Raw genomic sequence first — 20,748 nt, 5'->3', positions numbered from 1 at the left:
AATACAGCTGGTATGCAAATCAGTTTGAATGATCTGAAGCTGGTATGAACTCTTATGGGACACAAAATGCTCAGGCTTTTCAAGATACGCACATTTTCCATGGGTTTGATCACGATATATGCAAAATCAACCCCGATTCTCAAAACAAGGCCTTTGGCAAAAATCTGCTACTCTTGGAAACAAGCTGCATGTGCTAAATTGGCATGACCACATTAAGAATGAGATAATCACAAAATGTAACCACGTGAAAAAGATTGTGACTCATGAGAGGATCCAGAGGATCAAGTCTGTCAGATCACAACTAACCACTTGCAGAAGACTGTTTTCTCAGTTGGCTAGAGGGAAGCATATAAGAGGCACACCATAGAAAAAGGGCCAGCTACACCCAGAAGTTTAACTTAGTAAGGCAGAGCACAACACATGGTTACTGTTGCAGTGTGTCCCCTTCCTTCAGTGGGCTTCTAAACAGAAAAACCCCAGTTACTGCAGACAATGTCCTTGCCCAGCCTGGAAGTGGTGGAAATACCAAAATGAAGTATCCTTCCATCTGATACTAACTAATGCAAACACACAACCGAATCTCTCCAACCAGGATATGTGGGAGATAAAGTACCTATGGTGACCTTGATTGTATGAAGAATATCTGAACAATTTCTTAATATGTGGAACTTAAGATAGTGTAAGCAGTAGGTATGCTACCTATAACACTCCTTTAAGTTTTCCTCCTGATTCTGCATAGATGGTGCTATGGAAAGTAGCTGAAAGAAGACCGTTCTCTTTAATAATAACACATAAATATTAAGCTGGAAGAATAGACCAAGGAGGATGGCAGTGTAAACAGTAAGTGCTGGAAAGAAAGGGGAAGCACCAAGTGGCTAACGTAATAAATATCAATTGGGTTTTTCAGGAATAAACTACTTTTGCATTTCAATTTTAGGTTTCCATTTATTTTGAGATGTATAGAGACTACAAAATGTAAAGTGATTTATAGAACACATACACCCAGAACATAGAGAAATGAGAACATGTGATGAATTATGGAGGTATGCTTCATAAAGACTGCTATAAAGTCATAGTTTTCACATTAGGAGAGTACTGTACAATCCAATCCAAAACTCACATTTAATACAAACTTAAATTGACTATTTGTTCCAGAGGCAAAGTTAAAGAGGGAGGTAGGGTTGCTGAAGGGAGCTATATTAGCTGTGATTGCCATTCAGCAGGCCAGAAACACAGATTTGAGGAGTAAGAATATGTAGGGATTTAAAAATGCCCTTTCAGGAAAAGGAAGAACAGGATCGCCAACCGACAAGAAAACAACCAACCATTCTAATGGCTTTCCTGCCACTATATAAACTGTATAGTTAGGGAGGTCCAACCAAAAGAAATGCAAAGTTAACTGGGGCTTGGAAAGGGGAATTCTGGCATTTGATTTGTTTCTTAATGGAAAGCACTACTGGGAGGAGGGATAAATGTTCTTATTTATACACAACTCATCAATTTTCTAAGTGTTGCTGTACCTGTTATATTCTTTTATCTTCCAGTAAAACCACTACTATAATTGTTTACTACTTCTCATAAGGAGTATTTTTATGCAAGACATAATTACATCAATAGATATAATACGATTCATTTTAGAGCTGTGCAGAATTACAGATTTTAGTTTTCGTCTGGAAAAAATATATCTGTGATCATGTCATGATCAGCATGAATTTGATTACCTTATTCAAATGAATTTCTCTTCAATACTCACTAGAATATACTGACCAGAAGGGCCAAAGCTTCCATGGCATCCATTTCAGAAGCTTTGTGTAAGTCATGTGGGACTTTGATTACAGCTACTGAAAAATCTTGGAACACATTTAAAGTAAAACCATGTACCCAGGCAGGGGCAAAGTGGATCCACTGATCTAACAATTCTCTCCCCTCCATACAGATGCAAGAAATAAAAATTACAGGGACAGATTTGTGTTAGACCGTATCATACCATTACAGTATATCTTATTTAAAGTTTCATCAGTCACTGACACAACTCAGTATCTTATTGAAGTAAGCTTTTTTAAAGCTGGATTTAAAATGAATATGATTCTCTCTTTTAGCAGTTCACAGAATCCTGAGAGTACAGCTCTGTAATAGTGTCTGTCATGTGGCGGGCACACAAGTGTTTTCTAAACCCAACCTCTAATGTTAAGAGGTTTTTTTAATACTCCACTTTGTTTCTTAAATTATTGCTTTTCCAAGTAGACATTTCATTTTAAAAAAACATGAGGCATTTTATATATGACAGCTCCTTTTACATATAAAAGTTTATAAATATTTTCTCAGATTTGCTGTTTCCTCTGTAACTTTTCCCCCATGGTGTAAGAAAGATACCAGTTAAAAATTGTCCACCACAATATGACATATTAGCTTAGAAGAAACAAACACTAAGAATTGATTTGCTATCTTGAATTAAGGAAAGATTCCATTTCTTAAAACATTATCTTGTTGTGTTGTAGACAACTGATTACTGACAACTACTGTAAGTTCCTGTTATTGTGCGTAAACACGGAATTCAACTGAAGGTAACACAAACTGCTCAATGTTTTACTTCTGTTGTATCCAACGTTTTGAATACAAACATCAGTTCAATAAACTATTGGGAATGAAAATTACAGACAAGAGGAAATTACTGAAATAACTGTTAAGAAAGAAATCTCAGGCCATTAATTTGATATACAGAAAAACAGACCTGCCAAGAACCTGCGGCAGCAATGGAGATACATGCATGCATGTTGTATGTATGAAGTAGATAATCTCCAGGAAAGAGAATTGCCAGGACCAATTATAAGGGAGTTTTGCAGCTGTTCTGCACTATTTGATTCAAGTATTATACCATTAGTTTTAGATTTATTGTTTCGGCTGGTTTTGGAGGTGAGAGAATTACTTATTTCAGTAGAGAAAAGACAGAATTAAAAATGAAATAGCCTCTAGAAGGCAGGATCAGTACCAAACTATAAAGGAAAGAACCATATGCTAAATGCTATGGCCATGCCCTAAATTCAACATCAAGCTACGATTCAGTATCCCCAGATCACTCATAAGATATCCAAAACTGCTCTCAAAATTATTGACAGTCATGAGATGATGGCAGAGGCCTTCAAATAAAGGCAGAGGATGATATAAGAGGCCCCAGGGATATAATCACGAATAGTTAATTACTGTCACAAAAGGAATGTGACCACCGAACTGGCTTACGGATAATAATGTCAACAAAGAGCACATATACATATATAAAGAACTGTGCATAAGGTGAAATTGGGAACCCACAAAGAAAGAAAAAGCAAATGACCCTCATTAGCTAACTTAGGGGACGCAGGAGCAAGGTAGAGGAAACCCCCAAAGTCAAAATTCTCCTCTTAATGAAGACCCAGGGGCTGCAGATAGCTCATGTAACACCCTCCCCCTTCTTGAGGAAGGCAAGCACTCAGTCTTGGGATTCATGGGAGCCGTGGAAGGGCAAGCATAATACACTGGAGAGAAGAGGGTTGGTACTAAGGAGCATGCAACAGTTGCAACTGGTTCATTACTAGGACATCTTCCTGAAATTGCATTCTTTTATTTTCTTTATTCTTTTTCTATAATAAGTAGATCTGGATTAGTAATCATTCTTTTATTAGATTAATGACAAATTCTTTGCTATGCATATAAGGTATGTTCCCTATTTGCCCGTAACAAAGTTTTGTATACAACAGTGTGCATAGAGCTTTTGAATATAACGTGTATCAAATATACAATCTCATTCATTCCATTCAGCCTGTGATTTTGCCTGCAATGACCATTTGTGTTCACTGGACTGTCATAGAGTGTGATTTCAGAATGCTTGTAATGTTATCTCACATAACTCTCCAAATACAGATCATTTCAAGATACTACTATAGTATGCTAAAAGCTATAAATCATAATCCTCATTTTTATCCCAGAAAGAAATGTTTCTCTCATGTTAAATTTTGTACTTTAAGTTTCTATCAGCTGAGCCTACCTCAATTTTTAAAAAGCAAAGAGAAAGAAAAAAAAATTGTACACTGTATCAGTAAAAATACACCTTCAATAACTTATCTGTGTTTTCATTAATGTCTGTGTTAGACCCAAAACCTTCCCCATCTTCAAAAAAAGCCATTAGCTAACATTTAAAAACTTAACTGCAAGGCTAGTTTGTATTAACTAGAGGAGAATTTAAAGGATTTAACGAAAAAACATGTAAACCCCAACCTTTTCATTTTTTAATATGCAAATTTATATACTCAAAATTCATACTAATTGAACCAATTTAATATTACAGAGTAAAAGCACTACAGCATTCCTTTTTTTTGCCTGCAAAAAATGTGTCCCTTGAGAAAAGAAGAAAAAAATGAGTTAAAAATTACATTAAGAAAAAATTGTGGCTCATGATCTGAAGTCAATGTATCAGTTCATATGTAACTAATTACTTCATTCTCTTAGGCTCTCTCTGACACCCTCTCACTAAAACATCAGCTAAATTATCTCACATCCTCTCAGATTTCTTATTTCTCAGATCAAGTGAACCTGAGACACCTTGTATTTAAAAAGTGACTTTCTGGAACTGAGAAAAAAAAAAAATACTTGCGACATTGAATATAACTCAGAAAACCAGCTGCCTAGACAATAATTAAAAGTTAAAGCCGTAATTTACAGAGGCTATCAGAGGAGATTTGTTTAAAATAAATCTTTGTAGTCAATATACAAAACAGGCCCTTAGAAGCAATAGCTTAGGCTGGCAATATACATACACTCTCAAGGCTATAACAGGCATTAATTTAGGGCCAAATTCCACCATCCTTATTTCCACTAGTTGTTACCCTTCCTTGCAGGTCCCATTGAAATGCCCAAGTCTTGACAATATAAAGGTGTCTGCCTTACTCTGGGAACCAGGCTGATGCTACACTTAAAACTTGCCAACCTTGCAACAATTTCAGTGCAATTAAGCAATTATAATAGGTAAGAGGTTACTGAGAAATATTTGGAGACTTAAGAAATGCAATAAAAAATATTCTTAAAGCTCTGACAAATATTTGTTTCTGAAAAGCTATCAGTTCTATGATGCCATCACTTTCCTAAGCTCCTTTCAGTTCCTGCTCGTCTACATTGTATTTGATAACTCTTACCATTTTCTGCATACTTGATATTCTTTGCTTAATGAACCTTTACTTCACAGTTCATTTGTCTATGTAGAAAAATACATCACTGCAGTTGGTAGTGGCTCATCCCCTGAATAAATGACCATTTCTTCTCATAAGAACAGTCCTTCTAATTCCAGAGCCAGAGTCAACGCCATTTCGTTATCAGTTATAATGCTGCTGATCCCATTCAAAGAACAGAAAGAAGAAAATCTGTCTCAACCCTTACACAATTATGACATGTCAGGGAGAACAAGGAAGTATAATCCCTAAAAATGAACTTTCCATTCCTCTATTCTTCTACTATAAATGAAGCCAAAAGTAAACAGAAACAAATCTTTTGAATAGCGAGGAACTTCAGATACCAATGAACTCTTAACTCATTTCTAACTACTGAAGTTAATTCACAAAGAGGGGGGGAAAAACAATTTCTCCAAACGAATGTTGCCTTTCTTCTCTCCTAGAGCTCTTGCAGAGATGAAAACATGAGACTACTGGTAGAAAATGCCATGATTCACAGTCAGTGAGCAAGAATTCCAAATAGCCTCTAAGTATACTTTTCGGAGTAATCAGTCTTCAGGCAAAGAATAGTATAATTTTCAAAACCTGTTGGACTTGGCATCCTAGGAAAAAACGGTTATCTCATATTCACATGTCATACCTGAATATATCTAATCTTCATTTAAGCTTTCAAAGATATTGTTTTCACTATGGAACCAACTGTGCAGCTTAAAGTCACGTGTCTAGGGTTTTTTAGAAAATTTAGATCTTTGTCAGTCATTTTCTCTCTAGTTCTCAGCCAAGAGTAATTCCATTAACAAGAAACTGCATCCAATAACCTACCAAAAGGACATCATTTTAACTTTAAATAGCAGTGCACATATAAGTTGGAAAAATTGGAGGCATACAGGAACCCAAGGAGGATTGCTACTAATTCTAGGACTGTGGTCATCTTCCTGTGATAGAACCTCAGTACCTCCAATGATGTGGCTGAAGACAGTCCACTATAGAGCACTAAACTATGATATTTCCAGCACATACAGCCCAAACAGTATTTTCCAGAATACGAAGCAATTATTGCGCTATTTTCTACCGTACATGCTCAGCTTCTTTCAATCATGAAAGATTAAACTCGACCATGACATGTACAAGTCCCAAGTGCATTTTAATTGCTCCTTACATGCATAAAGGTCATGAAGGAGCATTAAATGTGGGTAATTGTTAGAATATATACATGACACTGCTGGAATACATATGGAAGGTGTACATTTATTAACAGGTAAATGTAAGAAATTCTAAATTGATGACTACAAGGTTAGACATGGTGGGTTTTCTGATAAAATATCTGTTCAAGATATGTCACAAACTATAGACTGGGTGCAGATTTCATGAACAGCTGCACAGTTTATGGTAAGAGATAATGATGTATCTGGAAGAACATTAATTTAATATTAAGCTGATATAACTTGACTTCCTGATGTTCAACACAGTATTTTTAGTCTAAGAAATACCTTTGTTTAGTTACTGAAGCAGCAGAGCTTCAGTTCAGCCTCAAGCACACCAATTTTAGCAGTGGAACTTTTAGCTTTGGCTCTTAAATAAAGTTATAAGTAACAGTTTAAACTGTAACAGCGAGGAGCTCTTAGCACTGGAATATTTAACCTATCAATTCTCTGGTATTTGTAAATGTTCATCAAGGCACTGGCAGCAGCATGCCTCCCACAGAATACACAAACAGTTTTCTTTTTCATCAAAAAAACCTTATGCAACAGAACAAAACCTCCCCCACAGCTTGTAAAGACTATACTGTGTGCTGGTTTTGGCTGGGATAGAGTTAATTTTCTTCAGAGTAGCTACTATGGGGCTATGTTTTGGATTTGTGCTGAAAACAGTGTTGATAATACAGAGATCTTTTAGTTATTGCTGAGCAGTGCTTACACAGAGTCAAGGCCTCTTCTGCTTCTCACACCACCCCACCAGTGAGTAGGCTGGGGGGTGCACAAGAAGTTGGGAGGGGACACAGCTGGGACAGCTGACCCCAGCTGACCAAAGGGATATTCCATACCATATGACATCGTGCTCAGCATATAAAGCTGAGGGAAGGAGGAGGAAGTGGGGGACGTTTGGAGTGATGGTGTTTTGTCTTCCCAAGTAACTGTTATGCATGGTGGAGTCCTGCTTTCCTGGAGATGGCTGAACACCTGCCTGCTGATGGGAAGGGGTGAATGAATTCCTTGTTTTGCTTTGCTTGTGTGCGTGGCTTTTGCTTTACCTATTAAACTGTCTTTATCTCAACTCACTTTTAATCTTTGGATTCTCTCCCCCATCCCACCATGGGGGGGAGTGAGCAAGCAGCTGTGTGGGGCTTAGCTGCCGGCTAGGGTTAAACCATGACATACGGTTACATGGCTAGCAAGGCACTGATCTAAACCTTCAGACAGCAGTAAGGAAAGATGTGATGTTATAATCAGAAGTCTCAAAATAAGAAGAAAGTTACCCTCTGAATCTAGAAGGGCTGCAGTTGTGAACTGGAACAAATTAGGCTCAACCCACTGCTGTATTTACTTCATACCTGAACCATCACTAGGAATGATTACAAAGCCAGGGTTTTTTCCTACTGAAATAAGAAAAAAAAATTCAAGGAGGCAGCACTTCTGTAACAGACATTATTAGGATTAGTTCACTGCTGCAAATGAGGCATTTGGGGCTTGATTGCTTATCTCAGCTGATAGTTACCCTGTTCTTGTTACAATCTCCCACCTGGTGCATTGCTTGCTGAACTGCAGGAGTGCTGCCAACCCCTGCCTAGTGCTTAACAAGCCCTCACCAAGGCAAAGCAGTAGCACACAGGACAGTTAACACAGTCTTTGCCACAGTAGCAGAAAGAAATGTTTCTTGCCATTAAACTAATCTTTCTGGAGTTCCCCTCCTCCAACCCTGTTAGGCTGCAGTCTTGCTTTGAGCATCACAAGCACGTTCAGTGCAAATCCTTTGGCTTTTTGGTACTCAAAGGGGAGGTATCATTATAGTTTCCCGAGGCAACTTTTAGCCAAACTGTCCCAAACATCACACAAATGCTGCATTCCTTAAACTTTGATCATTGTCTTGACTGAATTCACTAGTATATTAGTCATTATTAGTCAGTATTAGGAATATACAGATATTGTCTGAATATTTCATCATCTTTTTAAACTTGGCAATATTGGCATTTTTGGGAACGTTGAGAAGAAGAAAGCAATGTATGAAAATATGAATGACACATTTTAGTAATGGATTAACTACCACTTCAATTTTCTCTTCCTACGTTGGAAGCACTTTGGCCAAGACACATGCAGCATACAGCTTCATTTATTTTATTTTTTTCCCCTGCAGCATGTTTCCTACATGCTATATTATTTCCTACCTGAATTTGTCTGTGAACTGTCTACCATCCAGTTAAGAATCACAATCTCCTCCTCCTAGAATTATACTCAAATCCAGGTATTGCACCTTGCTAGGAGTTGTACCTCATCAAGGTACTGCTCATATCTCAAAGCGTGCAGCCCTCCTGCTACCAGTTCTTTTTTGGTTGGAATCAGTGCCTTCATTTCCTTAAAACTTTGTTCAAGGGCCTGGGAGCTGCTGAAGAAACAGGCTACCTCCCCTAAATGATGTCAAACTACCCAGAATTTATTTCCCTGAACTTCCACTCAGGCCCTCCTCCTGCTACAATTCATACTCTCCCTGAAAGGCAAACTTCCCTGCTTTCAAAAGCCCTTCTTCTCCCTCGCATAAGCTCTACCATATGATCCCTGAACTTTCATTTCCTCCAACACAGCAGAAGTAGCTGCAGCAGACAGAGGTGAGTCTGATCAGCCAATTCCCTTAAAGCTTCTAAGCAGCTGCGCATAAAATGCTTTACTGTTAATTCTACAGAGAACATTTGTTCCACTTCTAGGCAAAATCCAAGGAGGCTAATGCTGGACCTAACACTGACAGAAACTATAGCTGAAATACTGTATTTGAATCTCATATGAGGAGAGGATTCCTCACGTATTCTTATCCATTAATTACAGTTCTAATCAGTGGCTTTTAGCAACTCTTGCTGCATTGCTCCCTAAGGTTCCAGAGAGACCTTTGGGAGTAAGAAATCTGCAGTTGGAAGGGGATGCTGGGGCAGTCACTCCTTCCATTAGCTCACATGAATTGCACGGACAAAAAAATTAAAATAAATGCAGTCTGACACTTTCTTCAGTTTTCTGCTTTCCCATGTCATGGGATTTATCTGCAAGTCACAGAGGGTATGTTTTAGAGAAGGAGTCCTAGCAATGTGCTTCCACTACCAGTTACACTGTCCAAGAACTAAAGTAATATACTGATCACAAGGCATATTTTTTATGCTTGGATGTGACTTTTTAAAAAATTGGTAATATCATCAAAGAATAAAGCAACCTTGTGGCTCCACCATACCCCAAGCACCACTTCCAAAAGCAGTAACTTTTGGGAAAGGCAATGAAATAAATTTCCCTCACCCCAGAAGAGCCTTGTATCTACCCTTATTACCTACCACAACAGCAATAGTTCAAGAACATTGAGAGATGTACAGTGTCACCCATAGCCCTAGCAAAGGTGATTTTGCATATGCAACACACCAATATAATGCCTGAGAACCACAGTCCATCTCTCTTTTACTGACAGTTCTTTTTAGCCCTTCCTCCTGACTGACAGAACAATAATTTAGAATAACATAATTCACAATAAACAAAATTACTGAAGAAAGTCAAGAAAAAATTCACATTGTGCGGAAAGAACTGATAATAACAAGAGGAGCTATTAAGTACAAATTTTCTTACTAGAATAGACATGACTGAACCTAACAGAATATTTCACTTTGAAGAGTTTTTTCTTTTAAGAGAAGTAGTCTAAAATCTATGCAAGCCTAAAGAAAAAAAAAAAACAACCAAAACCAAAACAACTGAACATCTAGCATATGGATAGTTCCTGAAATTATATCCCTGACTGACAGAGCTGTGAAAGGAAACAGTCATAAGTGTAGCACAACCTTGTCTTTCTGTTGAACAATGGCAGAACATATCTTTGTGCTTGCTGGTAACAAAATTTTTTTCATTTGCACTGATTTAAGGTCAGATTGACATATCCCTACCCAAAATTAAATCGGCGTTATTCTTAAAAGCAGTAGTGTGGGAGTCAAGGAATCATTTTTTATCAGTCTGGTTTTAATTTTTAAAGCCAAAAATGTCTTATGAACCTTTAATATTAGAGGGGTAATGGTGAGTCTGTTCACCAGTTTGAGACATATTCCACAGAAAGAATTTGGGTAAATTCCTCAGCTGACACATGTACAGTGAAACGCACGAAGCTTCATGGATTTACAACAAAGGAAAATTTGATCCAGAGACAGTTAAATGACTTGCCTACAGATATAAACTGAGTCATCAGTGGAGATCATACAGATCTCAACGACTCCCTGGCTCAGCCCACTTTGTCCATGGTGAGGTTTTTGTGAGCACGCTGGCAGAGGTTTGGGTTCAGCAGAGCCACATTTTTCTTCTATCTGTAGCCATTGTTTCATTCCTCATTGTCCTAAGTGTTGTGCAGCCCTAAATGGTGGAATATCATATCTCTGTTTTCAAAGTTGCTTTCAACTTCGGTTAAAAGTATCCAATATTTGGTAACGTTTAAGAGCAGCAAATAGGTGAAACACTGAAAAGCCAGAGTGTAGGGTTTGAGACAATTACAAAGAATAATATGAAGATGCAAGAAAAAGCAAGAGGGATTGAGCCAGCTATACTCTCGTGGCTTCACAAATGTTAGTTGAACCTGCTATGTTAATAATGATAATTCTCCAAGCGAAGGTGTTTATCTGCAATCAGAGATTACCATGGCATTATTTCATGGTAAACAGGTTCTGCTGAATAACAGACTGGGCTCTGGAATTTGTATCTTGCAGGCAGTGTAAAAAACATTCTCAGGATGAAACAAAATATTTTCAAAATATCCCATTAAAAGAGGAATTGGAGGGGTTAATGGATACTTTTTGGATATTTACAATTAGGAAAGAGTTTGAAATTTTACTATTAGATGAAAATTTTGTTGTAGATCTGTACTTCATGTTTTGGCAGAGGTCGTTCATGACATATATGACCTACTAGTATTACTATTTTTTATTGTTACAATAAAACACAAAAAATTATATTTATATTTAATATTGTATTTAAAAAAAAAAAAAATCAATAGCGATAGCTGCTTTTTAGTCCTGGTTGAACTTTTCTACATCACAATACCTCCTGTTGTAATGAAATAGCCTGGCATTTAGAACAAGTAAAGATGATAAGTACTCAGTATGCTAATTAGAGCAGCAGATGTTTTCAATAAATTTGTGTTAGCCTGAAATAATTTTTCTACAGATCTGAGTATGCACTTTGCTGTTTGGCCAATCCCTAAGAGTTTGATTTCAACAGGATTTTTCCCTAATGACTTAGTGTCCTCAGGATTCACTTTGTGATATTTTATTTTTTCTTTCAAAGTGAAAAAGAGTACTTCTTTCCCTAGATAAAATAAGGCTAGTCTAATGCTTCCTGTTACAAACTCCTGTACCCAGCTATTTATTATCACAAGTACATCCCACACCTGAATTTAATGGAAGATTTAAAAAAAGTTTTAGTCAGTTTGAAATACAAAATTAAGACAAAATATTTTTTCTTGTTAAAAATAATCTAATTGCTGTAATTATGTGACACTCAAATATCACTGTATTCTACAACAAAGCTTGAAACATGGCAGGCCAGATACTTGGGTTACTCAAATCTGAGAGATACTTTTAACCAAGCTGCAAGCTTTTTCTTTTTTTTTTTTTTTGGTAGAAATTTGTTACCTAAACTCCCTACAGATTCCATCTGCCATGAATATGCTTCAGCATCAAGCTAAAAACTTGATGGGGAAATGTTTCCTCACATCAGGAGACTCCCTGGCTCCAGCACCACACACACGACCTGAGAGGCTGAGACGGAGCGCCTAGGGCTGCTGCTGAAGGGGCCCAGGTACAGAGAGAGGAGGGAGAGCCAGCCGGATGCTTCCCGCTGGTGCAGAGAAAACCAGGCTCTGCTGCTCTGAAGATAAGAGGCAAATCAGGGCCACAGAGAAGGGCAGAAGGAGCAGAAGAGGAACTTAGCCCTGCAAAAGATCCTGCTGCTGGCGATTGGATGGGGTGAGCGAAGTAGCGAAGTAGCGACTGCTCCAGTCCTCAATTCCCCCATCAACTACAGAAGTTGTCAATCTGGCTTCAAAAATGTCCGCAATGGCAAAGCCATCATCAGGAGGATTACTTAATTGCTGCTTCTAGGAGTCTACTGCCAGAGCGAGCTTGGTTGTTTTCAGCTCGAGTCAGCCCTAAGAGGAAGTGTGGCTCCAGCCTTGCATATGCAAAGCTAGGTATCAGTTATTTTTCACAACATAGCAGGGTTGAATGGCATGGGAAATTGGAGAAATACTGAAGGCAAAGCATTTGCAAATTGACAGGAGAATCATGCAGCAACATTACCTCCACAGAAAAGCAGTTTCTGTCTTTGGTAGTGGGTGGAAGGCCTTACCTTTAGGTTGCTTCAGTAAAAATCACATTTTTCCATATTGCCATAGGAAGCTCTGTTTGAAGCTCTCTGGGCACCGAAAGTCCCGGCTGAAGGGACAATGATAGGGGTAAGGAGCGTTCTTTACTTTTAGGCTGTGGTCCTAGCTTGAAATCAGATGACCAGGTAAAAATGTGAGATTAGTGAGGTGAAAATAAAGATGAAATTCTGACTCAGCTAAAGCCGTTACCTGTTTTGGAATGAGTAAGAAAGAGACAGAACCCCAGCTGTAGCCCACTGACTAAATCACACATACACCTAACTTTGCAACAAGCAGAATGTCAGGAGAGAAAAGGCATGGGTGCTTGCTTCACTGTCAGACACAAAAATCCAGTGCAAATCTTTTTCCCATATGAAGTTTACCAGGGATAGAAAACATTAAGAAAAGTACCATCTAACATCAACCTTTTTCCTCCCAATTCCCCCTGGATTTTATACCACAAATTTGGTACGCAGCATTTGGCACAAAACTAGCATGAAAAGAAAACTTATTTTGTTCTCATCTCAGAGGAAGCTCATGATTTAGTTTAAGTTTCTCTGAAGTGGCTCCAATATGAAAGCAGAAATTGGTGCACACTGGAACAGGGCCCCAGAACAGCCTCTGCAGCTCTGAAGTACAATCACTTCCACAGGCACTTGTGACATTTTAAAGAAGTAACTCAGACGAAGAATAACATTTGCATTATTTAACACATCTTTTAGAGAAATAAAAGAAGACAAAGATTTAATTTGCCTCTCATTCAAGTCGATTTTCCACATGCGGTGGCTAGTACTGCATCAGGTAGACACTTTCAGACCAAGACAGAAGTGGACAATAGACCACTTGTGCAGTGAAGTTCTCAACAGCAACGGGCAGATCTTTATGACTCGGCATTCTCTCCCCTTCAGTCTAACGTGAAGACCTCAAACATCTACTACTACTTTACACAGCAATTGCAGCTACAAACTACCATGCTCTATACAAAGCTAAGCTATGCTCTGCGCACATCAACACCAATGAAACACACACAAAAAAGGCAGAAAAGAAGAAAAGATGAGAAAATAGGAAAAACCTCACACAGCTGTCTTTCAAAATTGCTGAAACTTCCAAAGAGGTTATGTCTTTTTCTTTCAGGTATTGCCTTTATTTTTAGAAAACACTTGCACATCTGCTATGTAAGAGAAATTAATACTGATGTGAAATTATATTTATTAATTATACTGTTTGATTTCATGAAAACCTGAAAATCAAAACATGTTCTATGTTCAAGTTATGTTGAATAGTCAGTTTTCTATAAGAATTTTGACTAAATATAGAAGATCAGGTTTTCTTCAGAAGTTTGCCATAATTTTAGACAAAAATATACATAGCAAAATGATACATTAATAGAATATAAACAAATTCAAGTCAAATTTAGATTAACTCAAATGGTTGGGGGGGGGGGGGGGGGGGGGGGGGGGGGGGGGGGGAGAAAATGAAAACTAGCAGTTGGGAGGCCCAAAAATGAGATTGCCAACTACTTTCTGCAAGAATATGCAGAGTTCTGGTCCTCAAATTCAAGGTAAATAAATTTAAGCATTAATGTGCAGTAGAAGACAGCTGGGGAAGAGAAAGCCAGTGATAGCAGAGGAGTCTAGCTACTGTGCATTACCAATTTAACAAGACTTACAAAGTTAAGAGAGGAAAATATTGCTGCCCATAAATACACTACGATAAGCTTGAGGGAGGGAGAAGCACTGCTGTTTCAGGACCAGAGAGCAAATAATTCCAAGGATGAATGTGTGTGAACTGATCACGCATACATTAAGGCTATATAAGAAAAAATGTTTTTAGTTATTCCATCATTATATTCCTTGGGCACATTTTCAAGTAAGATGGTGGAACAAGAAGTTTACTTTTGTTTACAGTTGTGTAGAATAAGTTCCATAAAACTGACTGCATGATGTTGTCCTGATGAAGCAGGGGACTGTAATTAATAACACAGTCTTTTCCAATCCCCTGTTCTTATTTTCTTTTATGACAATGAAGGAATTTATTTATCCCATACACATGGAGATTTGTGTGACTGCAGAGGACATAAGGGTCAGAGAAGTCACAAAAAAGCAAAGAAGATACAGGGATCCTCATGTCCACCATCAAAGTCCAATTATTGTTCATCATATCATACAAACAAGATCTTTCATTCTAATCCTTCGCTGCCTCAGCAACAATATCATACAGTTTCAAAACCTTACTAAAACTGCCCAGATAATAGAAGATTCTGAACTAGAGACTTGACACCAATAACCTTTCAGCTAATTTGAAACTGCAAAAGAATGAGAACAAAGTATCAGTACAGACTGACCCCTTAGCGTCCTCAGTATTTGTTACAAGGCAGCATATTAATTATCTGCATGCGTAAGATTTTTCTAGGGTCTTAGTGTCCCCTGTGTGAAACTAGAACGCAACTGAAAAGGCGGTAGTGAGATGTGAAACATACTTTTTGGCGATGCGCAGCATTCAAGTTTCATTTGATGCAGTATCCTGTATAACTTGATTTGTTTGTTGATGCTGCAGCTTAAAAATCTACAACTGCAGATACATTCCATGATATTTCTGATAAAAACTACTATGGTTTTAAAAGAAAAAGGTATTTGGGGATTTATATTATTATATAAAGATGAGCAGATATATAATTTTTATACTCAAAACTTTTTGTGAAAAGGAATACCTTAGTATGTATGCCTAAAAAAGTAGCTCATTCAACAGCATCTGGCTAGCATTTATATAGCTTATACATGATGAATAAAATTCTTCTATTTTCAGAATATTTGAAGATAGATGGTTAGTTAAAACAATGTTAGAAAAGCAAAATCTTGATTAAAGATAACATCTTAAAATTATGTGGACCTTCAGATGTTTATTGAATATTCACAGTCAGTCTTAATAAACATTTCCTGCAAAAGTTCTCTGTCCCTACACAGTGGCATATTTATTTTTCACATTTTCCTGAAGACAGAAACATTTTGCCATTGAAATTTTATTGCTTCACTTGTGAGTTATAAAGATTTATAGCTTCTCTCAGTTGGTCTCAGAAGCATCACTAACACAAGGGTATTGCTCTCAGAAACAACTGAGAAGCTGTAGATTAGAAAAACATCTGCAGTGACCATTTTTGTGGTTTTAGCCTTTGCTAAAGACACTGAATTTGCTATTAGAATTTGCCTGCATTAGTAGCCCTTTGCAATAAAATAAGAATCCTGTGTGTTGAATGAAAAACTGTTCAGCTCAGATATAGCAAAATGGGTATATAATAATGATCCAACAAAACGCTTCACTTCGAAGGGTTTGGTCCTTTCCTTCATACCTGGCCATTTAGACAAAGGGCCTCATTTTCAGAATCAATTGATATTGTGATTTCCATGGAAGTCATTAGGAACACTCTGCACTTCAAAACATCAGCCACCCCTTTGCAGTCTAAATAGCATTCCAAGAAACTTCTCTTAATCCAAAATCATGGAAATTCTGCTGCAGCTGCTATTCAATACTGAAGAAGTCTAAAGTCACAATGGGCTTTCTAACTGTGGAGTTTTGCCAGGGCTTCTTCAGCTCTGCCCTGGGTGGTGCATGGGAGCTGGGTTCACTACACCCCTCATCTTCCCACGACATTAGAAAATCAAATCTCCCCTAGCCAAGGGGAGTTTCTTACCTGGCCAGTGCTGGGTTACTCTGGAGATGAGAATGGGATAGCCATACCAACTTCTCTTGCTAAACCTGGGTCACTGTGAATTAAAAACAAGAGACAAGGGCCATAAATACATCATTTAAGGAGAGAAGCTCTGTAGCCTTTGCCCTCCTAGCCTTGTGTAGCTGTCAAGCTGCTGCAGGGCAAGATTTTGCGTATAAATCAATGCCACAGGGTGATTTTCCCAGAATAATTATGGCTCATATCCAAATCTCATTTACCTCCTCCCCAAAGAGACAAGAACAAAAGACAGTATCTGGATATGGGGGGAAATAGAAAGAATAAAGTTCGGGATTTAAATAAATTAAGATACTGCCACTGATGATAGGATTTGCAGAGTAAATTAACCTGCATGCAACCTCCACAACACCAGAACTAAAGTGCTACCAATACCTGATAACACCACCTCAGAGGAATCCCCCTGGTAATGGAGTCACTGTTGTTTGCTTCAGATAATGCTTCATGTAGTCAAAATTTGCTAGTTGCTCAGAGCAACTGAGCATAGAGAGATCACTTCTTTGTCCTAATTTGATGATGTGAATTTCTTAAGTAGGAAAATGATTTTTTACGTTTTGTCATTATTTTTCTTGCAAATTTTCCTAATAAATTACAAAGATCAAGAACTATGCTGAAAGCCAAATCTCACATAGTAAGGGTGAAAAAAAAAAAAGCTCAGTAAAATTTGATTTTCCTCATCATTGGCTCTTTCCTATCACAATAATCCATTTTTGGGACAGATTCTAATCTCAGACGCAGCATGGGCATCCCGGCATACCTAAGAAAAATCTGTTACTGTGCATCATGCGTGATATTAGAATCTGGCCCTTCCATTGTAGACGGAACATTTGCATAAAGTTCTTATGACTTTTTATAATAGCCGTATTTTCTAATATTTGCAACTGTGCACATTTTTGCCTGAATTGCCTTTCATTCTACAGATGGCAATTATGAAAAGCCCTCACATATGGTAACTACAAAAATAAATTTGTCTAAGGCTACGAACGTACAAATTCACCACAAAACCCAGCACTCTGAACACAGTCCCTTTTCTGAGAACTTGGGTCATGCCTTAGTCCCTGCTCCTGTAATGAAGTCAACTAGCAATGTCAGAAAGTAAGTCTGACCTGAGAGCTGTCAATTACTGTGATTTTACCCTGATTTATTTCTCAAGTTTGAGAGTGAATGAACTTTCTGACTGTATCCAGGAAACCCTCTAGGCATACATTTAACTTTATATAAAGAATTAGCCCCAGGGAGATCAGTCACATGTCTAATTACTTGGACAGATCATCACCATTTTGTTCAGATTTTTCTTTTTTTCCCCAACAATCAAGTCAGTATGTGAGTACATGAGTTATAATACGGTCTGCAGAAGGTGGCCTTTTTGACCCATGGCTTTCAGCTGCTTTTCCATAAATGCTGAGGATAAGCCTAAGTTCCGACCCATCCCTGCTTGCTCTGTGCCCGCTGGCAGGCCTGCTCCGGGGCGCACAGCTCTCCCGCCCACCCACAGGGCAGGAGGGTGCTGGGGCTGTCACAGGGGGCCCTGGCAGGAAGGGGCTGGTTTGCAAACACACACTGGGTATCTTAGAATGATGGCTGCTCTTTACCAGTGTATTTCCTTAAATATCTTTAAAATAATTTTTAATAGCACAGTTAATTTTTTCTTCAGAAAGACATAATCTGTAGTTTGCCAATTTATTCTCTTAAACACTCCAGCTAACTCAATTTCAGTCTCAAATACCAATGACTTTGTTTTCCAAGGGCTGTTCAATCTAACCTCTACGTATGTTATTTTTTATTAAATCCAGATAGAAAGCACCCATTCCCTCTTACTTATTTTAAATTACCCATAATTCCTTAGTCACAGTGTTTCTCTAATGTAGCCCTCCAGTCTAGTAACAGCTTGCTCACAGCTACAGAGTTTCTAGAAATATGGAATGTCCTTTATTTCTTTCCATGCATCTAAGATCAATGCAACTTTCTGCATTATTTAATGGTCATACAATTTGGAAATGTTAAGCGCTAGATAAATGTATATTATTATTTTGCCCCTCTGTGATGTTCACAGCACTTTCATTTTGATTTTTCACCTACTATTGACTAAACTGTCATTCTATACTGGCCTTAAGATTTACACTTATGTTTACATAATAGTTTTCAGTGCTTTAGATCCAGCTCCGTAACACCTTTGATTTTTAGTAGGTATCCAGCTCCAGGTTTTGGGGTGGTGGTTGTTTTTTTATTAATGTAGTAATTATTTTACTTTTTTCATTTGCTGCATTTTCCTCCAAGATTTCTCTGAGAAGCAAAATACAAATCATTCTTACAAGGGCATTAGTATTCTGGTGTGTTTTCCTGACTATCCTTTCAAGCCCGTTGTCTAACTACGTACTATTTATTTGAGGATAATATAGAGAGAAAAGGTTGAGTCCCAAACCTGCACTGGCGTAAATCTGCACAACTTACTTGGAAGCAGTGACATTCTGCTCATCTCAAATCTACAGCAGGTGACGATTTGGCCTAAACATGTTAACAGTTCTACTTGCCTTCAGCACACACCTATAAAAAAAAGCTAAAGTCTTTCCTAGTGTATCAGTAGACACTTTATTACTCCAAATAACCATCACAAAATTGCTACCTCCTCTTATGTTTCTGGCTACTACTCTAATGACTCCTGACTTTAGGAATGCCTCATTTGCCTTCATCCAGCCATTGGAAAAGGCTCTCAACACTGAGCTTTTTGTACTGTAGTATTTCTGTCTACTAACTCAACATCCCTTCGCACCTTCAAATCATCTCTATCCCCACTTGAGGCTATCAGCCCCCTTTTTCCTATTGCTGTTCTCATCAAGTACAGTAAAAGCCTTCAAATCTCTAACCCAACTAATTTGTCTCAGTAACATCAGGAGATGGTACTTGGTCTAATTTACATCCCACAAAATCCTAGCGACTTCAGTAAGCTGCACAGGATGTAAATCAACCCACAATATCGCTCACAAGCAAGTTTCTGATTACATGCCAATATAGCTGGCTTTTCCCCATTAATTAAACTCTGCAACTCTTTCCCTCTGATAGTATGTCTTTTCTTGAAGAATGTTCCTCAGATGCTCAGTTCTCCTACCTCCTTAGCGTTTTTTCCTCTGAAAATACACCTTTCCATTCTTTACAGTGATACTGCAATTCACTGTTTCCCAAAACCCTTCTCAACTTCTTTCCCCTTATCTCTACAATAATTTTCATGCTATTGAAAGACTAACAGCTTTGTTTGCCATCCTGCCTTCTCATGCTATTACACATCAGAGCTTTCTCAACAGCTGCTTTGATACACTGTACATCTAAACCACTTTGCTTGCATTACCCTCATTAAGAAAACAATAATTAAGAGCAGTTTGTTTGTTTTCAAGTAAACAGAAAAATTCAACACTATAAAATTCAACTGAGACACTCATCTGGCTATATCCATCCATCTCACTTAGCTTCCTTGAAACAAAACCATCCATGTACAGCAGATGTTCCAAAAAGATAGGCCTATTTTATAAACCAGTCCCAAAACATAATCTTGCAAGAGTTGTGTTTTACGTATTGGCATGAGTTAACCATGAGAGAGTGCTCAGAGTCAGAATGGCATTCACTGTATCAGTGAGGTTTTCCACACATCCAGGCAGCAGTTCTCAGCTCGCATACACTGGGGAGAATTTAAATCAGGAGCCTTTGAAGACATGTCTATGCACGGTGGCAGCAGCCTAAGGCTGTACAGAGAAAGATACATTTTACAACATTACTGTGAAAACATTTTAAATCAGACTGTAAGCACTCATGGATAGGGACCATATTTTACTCTGGTCCTAAGTGAAGGGTGAGGAACAACAGAGTTTTGATTGTGCCTAGACTGGGTGTGTAGTGCAAATAACATTGATAAATGTTGTTCTAACACTCTGCTTTAAATAACTGTCTTCAGAAAGAGTAAAGATCTCTTGTCTAGACGAAAACTCTGATTTTTCTGTCTGGGCAGAAAAACAATTCAAATAGCAGTAAGGATTACAGAATAGAAAAGAGGGGAAAAGGAAAAAAGCAAAGATGGGTAGCATATTTACTTTTTCCTGAGTCTGGAGAAAAATAAAAAATAATAAGCTTCCTAAACATATTTGGACTGTTGGAAGCACAGAAAAATCAGATCGTGTTGTAACCATGAGGCAACATCCATGTTTTTGTTCATCATTACCTGTATATTTGAACCAA

General features: G+C 37.9%; 1 long non-coding RNA gene across 8 annotated transcripts in view; it reads right to left on the bottom strand.

Annotated features, from left to right (window-relative positions):
• The window catches only part of LOC127018083 (uncharacterized), a 284,395-nt gene that overhangs the window by 39,485 nt on the left and 224,162 nt on the right, over window positions 1–20,748 (bottom strand). For all 8 annotated transcript variants that reach the window (XR_007766704.1, XR_007766705.1, XR_007766703.1 and 5 more), the window contains one exon: window positions 16,471–16,543. This is a non-coding gene — a long non-coding RNA (uncharacterized LOC127018083). The remainder of the gene's footprint in view (window positions 1–16,470; window positions 16,544–20,748) is intronic.

Source organism: Gymnogyps californianus, chromosome 6 (genome assembly GCF_018139145.2).
Source record: "Gymnogyps californianus isolate 813 chromosome 6, ASM1813914v2, whole genome shotgun sequence".
Taxonomy (NCBI): Eukaryota; Metazoa; Chordata; class Aves; order Accipitriformes; family Cathartidae; genus Gymnogyps; species Gymnogyps californianus.
This window is presented reverse-complemented; position numbering and strand designations above follow the sequence as displayed.